Below are 8,474 nucleotides of genomic sequence, written 5' to 3' on the forward strand. Positions count from 1 at the left end.
AAGAGGTTTAGAATGGGTGATGACAGTACAAGCATCCTCATATTGCCCCACTGAAGTGCCTCAAAGCAGACTTAAAGGAAACTGCTCTAGGGATGAGAAGCAGCTGTGAATTTAAGTGTGCATATAAATTAGGGGGTTAAATTGTACAGCCTGGCCTCGTGCTTAGAAAATTTCTGGTGGAGAAGGAGAGGTATAGCAGGGGGCTGGGAATCAGGAGTAACAGTTGTTCAAAGGCTGGAGAAGGTTTCAGGTGCTAAGGCTGGGAAGTAGCACAGGCCAGGGATGGGGAGTGTAAGCAGTCACCCAGTCTGACCCCTCCCATTTGCCAGAATTATGCCCATTCCCTTTCTCTATGGGCGTTTGGCAGAAGACTCTCCACACTGTAAAATAAATATAATGCACTTACCCTGTCTCCCTTGCTTTCATTCTTCCTTTTCTTCACTCCACTTTTCCATTACATCTGCTCTATAATGTACAGGGCTCTCATTCAGTCTGACTTTCCTGTAGTGTTAAATTGGCCAGTCTTTTTCCTTCTCTCTCTCTCCAAACTCTATTTCCCTGTGGTGTGTTCTCTCCTTCTCCTGTGCCTTCAGTTCTCTTGTCTTACCCCTCCCCTCTTGCATGCCCTCCCTTCCTCACAGGGAGTGTCTTGTTCCTTCCATTCTGTTTCTCCACTCCCTCCCTTTCACTTTGTGAGCCCACTCTACTTCTCACAATCACTCTACCTCTCTCATTCCCAGTCTGAAGGAGAACAGTTCTTGGGTATGACCAATCCTTTCCCCTCATTGGCCCTCACCTTTTCCATGTATTGAGTTATAACATTAATAAAATGCACCCTTGTACTTATATACTGACATTCCTCTTATCAATGGCAAAAGATAAAACGGACAATCACCACAAACAAGCAATCTTTTCCCACCATTCCCACAGCATGGCCTTCAAGCAAACAACGGAGAAAAAGAGACAGAGTGTGGACTCTATTCAAGGCCAACAGAAACTTGGTCTCTGTCAGATCAAGCCAGCAGAGCAAATTACTTAATGGAGGAAGCTGCACTGAGAACACCCTGTCACCAGCCCAACAACACTGAAAACCAGAGACCATTGGAGCAAGCATATCATTGCCATGGAGCATTAGAGGCTGAGTGGTGATTGACTCAGATAGCTCCAGAGGGCTGTATAAACCAAACTAAACACCTTGAATTGCAAGCAGAAGTGAATATGAAGCCAGTGCATTGTCTTTATTAGTTAAGCATCAACAGTACACATATGCTGAGCACTGGTGTAATATTTTCTCATTGGCTACCACCACCCAACTGTATGGCAACAGTAGTATCTACCAGCCAAGCAGCACAGTAATCCAATCTAGAAATCAAGAGGGCATGGATTACCATGGATGGATCTGAAAGGGAAGGTCACAATGCCTAGCCAGATGCAGAGGAGAGAAAGGGCTCTTAGCCACCAGAGCTCTCTGGGATTCCTGAGCCAGCTGTGGACCCAAGAGCAACCCCAAATTAAAAACTCTTCAGGCAAAGGGCAGGGAATAATGAATACAGAAATTGCCCTGCCAGGCCTTCAAAATCTTTCCCCAGCCTACTGGCATCAGCTCCATCTTGTCTGAACTGACTTTCAGCAAAGTCCATTTCATCCAGGTGCAGTCTTGGCTAGGGCACTGGGAAAGTGCTGATGTTATGCCATCTGAGTTTGAGGAGATATGAAGCTGTGTGATCTGCACACTGATGGCACCTCAGCCTATGTTGGCTTACCATCTCCAGCAGCCTCACATAGGCCTCAGTTCAGGAACACATCCCTCAGCAGGAGAGTATTTAAGCACACGCTTAACGTTAAGCATGTGGTTAAATGCTTCCTTGCAGAGAGAGAGAGAGAGGGAGGGGCTTAAGTACTTTCCTTAATTGGGGCCTGTCATTCCAGCCTGGGCACACCCCTGCAGCAAGACATGGCATGAGAGGCATGACACATGTGCCATGCCTCAGTTTCCCCTCAGGTAGCCCAGTAACATCACTTCAGGTTCTACTCTCTCCATACTACCTCTCTTTGGGGTAGGTTTATTTAAAATAAAAACTAATGCAAAATTGGTCATAACAGGCCCAACATAAAATCCATTCAGAACTCCAGTGCAAATAGTCATTAAGATCACCTGATGTCTTCTCCCATGATGCCCCACATACCACACCCCACTGCCTTTGACCCTGCTTGGCCTCTGTCAGTCTTCTGTGTCTCTGCCCCTGGACCACCTCAGCCCTTCCAGTTGGAGAGCATCCTTGCGGGGAACATATCTCACTCCCCCAGCTCTCTCATGGTTCCTCTGAGTCCAGCTCCCTGGCCCTGGAGAAATCAGCAGGTAAGCTCCTCCATTGCTTCCCTGCCTTCAGCCCTCTCTGACCCTTGGCTCCAGCTGCTGGGCTTAGAACCAGCAGGCAATTCCCTCTACCACTTCTCCTCCTGCCTTCAGTCCTCTCTAGAGCGGTCTGGCTCCGTCTCTCTGTCTTGGGGACACCCGTCAGCAAAGCTCTCTTACTGCTCTCCTGCCTTCATCCTTCTCCAAGGAACCACAATCAGTCTCTTGGCTCTGGCAGCTCTTCCTCCTGTTCTGCTCCTGACTGACCCAAGCCCAAACTCCCTGGGTCTCTTCTCCCCTAGGGCTCAACTGCCCTCTTTTAAGCCCAGTCAATTGGCCAAATTGGAATGTGCTGATAAAGCACAGGTGCAATGGCCCTGATCCCTCTTATAGAGCCAGGGTCACCCCGTGACAGGGCTATATATGTTAAACAAGAGAGGAGATGAGAAAGCTTCGCCAAACCCTACACATGAGAGCCTTCATGATCTCACAAAGAGGAAGGAATGGAAGTTCTGAGTGACACCTTTCATCCCAGCCAGAGTCCATGGGGGAATTAATGGGACACCTGGTCAGTATTGTCAAAGACTACGGAGAGCTCTGAAAACATCAACATGGACACCTGACCATTCTTCTCTGCTAGGAGGAAGTCGTCACTGCAGAAGCCTCTCTTCCATACCGTAGCCAGCGCTTATCTTCAAATGTGCAGGTTTTATCTGTTGCTGTTGGAGGGTAATAGGATCACTGCATCACTACTGGCATCTCAGTGACTGTATACAGGTGTTGAATCCAAAACAGAGCCATACAGATGGATAGGAGGTTGGAAATTGTGTGCTTCTAAGCCCAGGTGACTGTGATTCCAGTTGTCCTCCCCTCCTTGCTCCGGTGTCTTGAGGATGAACATGCTGCAGGGCTCCATCTGGTTCTGTGATAAAACATAAATTATTAAAACATAAAATATTGATGAACTGTTCTATAAAACAGAAGGACTTTAAAGTATTGATTAAGAAGTGCGAAAGCCATAATGAGTTTCAGCCAGAGAAATAATAAGGAAATGATTTTGTGTTGTATCCCTTTTCATGGAAGTGCTAAGAGACAAGTTTTTATATTAGACTGAACTGTCACCTGTATAGTTTATACATGATCATCACAGTGCTTTGCACTTATATGGTATCTTTCATCGGAGGATCTCACAGCACTTTATAAACAATAATGAATTAGGATATACAATAATCCTGGGAAACAGGTAAGCATCATTGTAACTACAATGAGGCAGTGGCTGAACGAGAAGACCCTGAGATTTCCCACATACTGCAATTTATATTTAAATGGAATAGCCTTTGAAAATAGAATAATGATAACAACAAAAAGAGAGGCTTCCATGTAAAAGATACACTGATCCATGCAGCAGCAGCAAAGTGTTAAAGACAGAGAAGTGCTTTGCTTCAAATAAAGAGTAAATACCTATGGATGTGTATGTATGGTGCCTTGCACAATGGGAACCCAATCTCGATTGGTCCCTTGGCACTACAGTAATAAACATGATTAATACATACGGAATTGCAAGACCTACAGAAAGCTGTTCACCATTCCATGTCATTAGAGACAGGTATGAAGCCAAGGGTATGAAGAGCTTTCAATCAGAACTGAAAAGGCTGCGATGAAATTAAAAATTAATGTCTGACCCAACTGATAATGATTTATCATGAAATTACTACCCACTGTAGAACTCAATCCTGCACAGAGCAAGTGCTGAATGATGTATTTATAAGTGCAAGATAAAGAGTGATGGGCAGCACAAGGGATCTGATCCTGCATAAGGAACGTGCTGCTGTGGAGACAATGGGGTGTTAGATGTCTAAATCCCATTTTCAGGCTCCTAAGTGCCTAAAGGACACATTTTTTAAGGTGTGTAACTGCCACTGATTTCAAGTTAGGCACCTAAGTCATGTAGGTCTTACAAACTGAGTGGAGCAATGCAGAAATACCTTTAAAAATCTGGGGCTAAGTCCCTCTTGCCCATTAGCAGGAGTAAGGCTTAAGGCAAACGGAGAGCCCAGTGAAATCAACGGACTGAATTTGGGCCATTTAGTTCTTTTAATCTTTTCTGCATCACTTAATATCTCCAGGTGCATGCAACTCATTATTACATTGGCTTTTCCCTCTAGCACATTGCACTGCAAACTCACACCTAATTTATTCATTACCATCCTCCATCTCCCTTTCCATTGAATAAAATTCCTGTTTCAGATCAGTTTCCCCTGTATGAATTTTCCCAGTCTGGATCTAATTCTATCTTATTTTCAAACTATATTTCTCACCTATAAAATGCTCAGACGCAATGGAGAAGGGCTTACTATGAGAGCCCAGAGTTTAATTGAATTTCTATTAGCTCTGTCCTCACTAGTAGTGGCAACACCTCCTGAGTTAATATCAGCTGTGAATTTAATTAGCTTTCTATTTCTCTTCTTCTAGAATGATCATTAATACGATTGTTCAATAAAACACATTTTAAACTGATATCTGTGACATCCCCCGAAGACCCCTTACCCCCTCAAATAGATACATTGACTTTCGTTACTGTTCTGTTTTTACACTTAAGGTTCTATTGCAAATATGAATAAACTGCATCTCTTTTTCTCACTAATCTTGTCATGTGATGAACAGTGATTAGGTTAATGGGCATGATTTGTTCTTTATAACTCCATGCTGCTTATTTCTCATAGCTTCATTGTTGTATAGATGCTTACAGATTTTTTTCTTTAATGACAACAATGTCAACAGCTAATGCAACTAGGTCTTCTCTTGCCTAAATATCGGTGCTTTGTGCACCAGTACAACCAACAGATTCCCGTGGCTTTTGAAATAGTGTTTTACTGAACTACTGCTTCAGAGCCACCAGGGGGAGCACAAAACATTGGTGTTAGGAGTGGCACTAAAAGATTGGTGAGCGGCTGTTGCTTTGTTTTTTCTATTTTTTTTTATTCATTAAGTGTTACCTGTTTAACGCAGCTGGATTTTTTTAAAGTCAGGAGGACATTTCCCATCACTGTTACACTCAGACTACAACTAACCTGCTTATGGATTTACTGCTCCTTTAATGAAATTGTCATGGCCTTTAAGAGGTATGCATATTTAAAGTGACAGACAACTGCTTTACTCTCAGTTACAACACCACTGAATGGGAGTAGCCTATTGGACACCAGTTCTGCTGGCATGGCAGGGCCTGTGAGATAGTTGCTGTGGAGCTAGACCTGCATGGAAATCATGATAGCATAGTGTGTGGGCAGGTGCATACTAAAACTTTTGAGGAAGACAGAACAAAGGGGTCACCCAGGCCCAACAGGGAATCATGGAAGAATCCAAATGCATGTAGGACCTGAGAGATGCTCAAAGAGTTCAGTGTATAGGAGAAACAATAAATAAGCTGGATGTTCCTATAACTGAGAGTCCATATCTTGTGCCAATTCTGGATTGTCCTGAGGTGGGGAAAAATACTCAGTGGTAACTGGTAATACCAGCAGGCAAAGCTGAAATGCTCTGGACACTGCTTATCATCTCATTGCTACCTTGTGCTCCTACTATGTCTGTTATGTCCAACGGTTGTCTGATCTTAGACATAGACTGTTAGCTCTCCGAGGCAGGGGCTATTTTCTTGTCATATCTTTGTACAGTGCTTGGAGCAGTTTGGCCCCAATCCGATTGGCCACTAATAAAATAATAATAGTAGCATCTGATGACCTGCTTGTCTGACTTCACAGTAGATGAACTTCTGAATCCGATGTAAGTTAGTGTTGTTTTGACCAAACTAAGATACTGCATCAGAAAATTCTACCCCCTACTTTCTTTGACAGGTTAGAGTCTAAGACTTATGGGAGATAGTAATTAATTTATTCTTTTAAAATTTCCCAGCACTCATATGGAACTCTAGGCACAAATACAAAGTGAACGTCCTATACTTTGTGGGTCATCTACCAAATGTTAAAAGCATCTGTTAACATTACATTGAATGATAAAAGAAACAGGGCAGGACTTCAGAATTTCTGCAAATATTCATATTCCAGTGTGACAGGCTCCACACCGAGCCTCCAGGGGGCGATGGAGAGCTACTGTCCCACTGGCAGGCCTTAGTCACACCTTTCGGTCACTGGGGAATTAGCGGAGAAGGTGTGCCGGCCCGGGTCTGTGGCGCGCCCCTTGGGCAGGGGGGGCGCCAGCCTGGGTCTGCGGCGTTTGGGATTCTGCTACCCAAGGCGGGTTGGCCGGGGTAGGGGAACGCAGTCCCACCCAACTCCTCTGCATTCCAGCCCAGAGCCCTGACAGTGGCGGGAGGAGATGGTCCTGCCGCTGGGTCAGCGGGGAACCATCCGCGCCATGCTGACCAAATACACCCACCACACTGTGCAGTTCTGCCCCTGGGCTACTTCCTACCCAGTCTCTCAAGCGGGTCTCTCCAGTCCCTCCAGCTTGTCCGGGTATTCCGCTGCTGGCAGCTCCAACTCCCCCTCTGCATCAGGCTCACGCTGGCCCGGGTTACAGCCTGGCCCCTCCAGGTCCTCTGGGTACTCGGCGGCTGGCAGTCCTGGTCGCCTCAGTCCTTCCTCCAGGTCAGGTTTCTCCTGGGTCGGCAGCAGGGTCCAGAGGGAACAGCCTGTGTCTGTCTCCCTCCCTGGTGCTGCCCACACTGGGCAAAGGGCCTTGCCCTTTGTACTTCCTGTCCCACCCCTCCCCTTCCGGGGATTGAAGTAAACTTGGTCTGGCCCCGCCCACTCAGGCTGAGAGGGTGGCTCTTTACCCTCTGATTCAGAGGGAAGCCACCCTGGCTCCCTACATCTGGCTACATAGCTTTGACACAGAATTAAAAATAATAAAAGGCAACTCATGGAATAACAAATTTAGAGGGCACTTTATTCCTGGGTCTTCAGGAGGAAGGGATTACAGGTAGAATATATAAAAGTGGACTTTTCTTGAACAAAATTAAAAAATAAGCAAGAAGGGTAAGTGTGTGTGTGGGTAGCTTCTGACTTCCATCTGAAAGGTTAAAAATGGACTGTAATAGCAATGCACACCACTGTCTGCAACTTGATGGCAATGCAATATAAATTATTGTTATACTGCTAACAAGGCTGTGGTCCATAAAACACAACCCATCAGAGCAAGGCTGGTCTGGTGATTAAGGTGCTCAACTGGAACTCAGTTTTATTTCCCTGCTCCACCACTGTAGGGGACTGGGATGTAGGTGGTTAGGCCTACCTGTCACAGCTGGGCTGTAGTCTGCCCACCAGGGACGGTAGTCATCAAGCAGGAGTTGGAGGAATCAAAAGAGCCAGCTCCTGGCAGGAGTCAGGGTCAGAGTCAGGCTGGAGTCGGAGGCCAGAAGTAGTACCAGGCTAGAATCAGGAGACAGGAATCAGGGTCAGAGTCAGGCTGGAGAAAAACCAGAGATCAGGAGATCATGCAAAGTCTGGCAATGCAAGAAGCCAAAATTTGTGTGGTTGCCCAGACAACTCCCTGGGACAACCCCTGGGGTTAAATAGGGCAGCTGGCTAATCAGAGGGCTGCAGGATACCATCATTCTGAGACTCTTGGGTGGTACTTCCTGCAGTGCCTACTCTCCACAGCGCTCCTTGGCTCTGCCTCTGCATGGCCTCCTGGTCACACTATGAGAATATCAGATGTCCCAAGCTCTACGGATTTGGGTTCTAGTCCCTGGATCCTTACAACCACAGACATTTTTGTGACCCTTGGCAAGTCACTTATTGTCTTAATACCTTAGGTACCCCTCTGTAAAATGGAGATAATAACACATTCCATACAGCGGTGTTGTGAGGAGAATACATTAAAGATAGCGAGGTGCTCAGATACTACAGTGATCGGAACCAAGTAAATAACTTAGATCAACAGAAAGTACTTCTACACAAATGGTGTTGGAGAAATTGCAACTGGGAAGGAAATTTGAAATATACAATCTGGTATTGCCAAGAACGCAGACAAATTGGCAGAAAACTACAATTGTTACCAAAAATATCATGGGAATGAGAAATGTTGAGTTCTCCCTACCTGTTGTAGCCTCAGGAATACATACTACCAGTATAATGATTGAATGCATCAGCACTATGTA

General features: G+C 45.5%; 1 long non-coding RNA gene across 1 annotated transcript; it reads right to left on the reverse strand.

Annotated features, from left to right (window-relative positions):
* Window positions 1-1,343: 1,343 nt before the first annotated feature.
* Window positions 1,344-7,737, reverse strand: LOC142070680 (uncharacterized). The gene is made up of 3 exons (XR_012666643.1): window positions 7,607-7,737; window positions 6,785-6,972; window positions 1,344-3,278 (listed from the first exon to the last, which is right to left on the reverse strand). It is a non-coding gene; the product is annotated as an uncharacterized LOC142070680 (long non-coding RNA).
* Between the last annotated feature and the right edge of the window lie 737 nt (window positions 7,738-8,474).

This window comes from Caretta caretta, chromosome 1 (genome assembly GCF_965140235.1).
Source record: "Caretta caretta isolate rCarCar2 chromosome 1, rCarCar1.hap1, whole genome shotgun sequence".
In the NCBI taxonomy this organism is placed as follows: Eukaryota; Metazoa; Chordata; order Testudines; family Cheloniidae; genus Caretta; species Caretta caretta.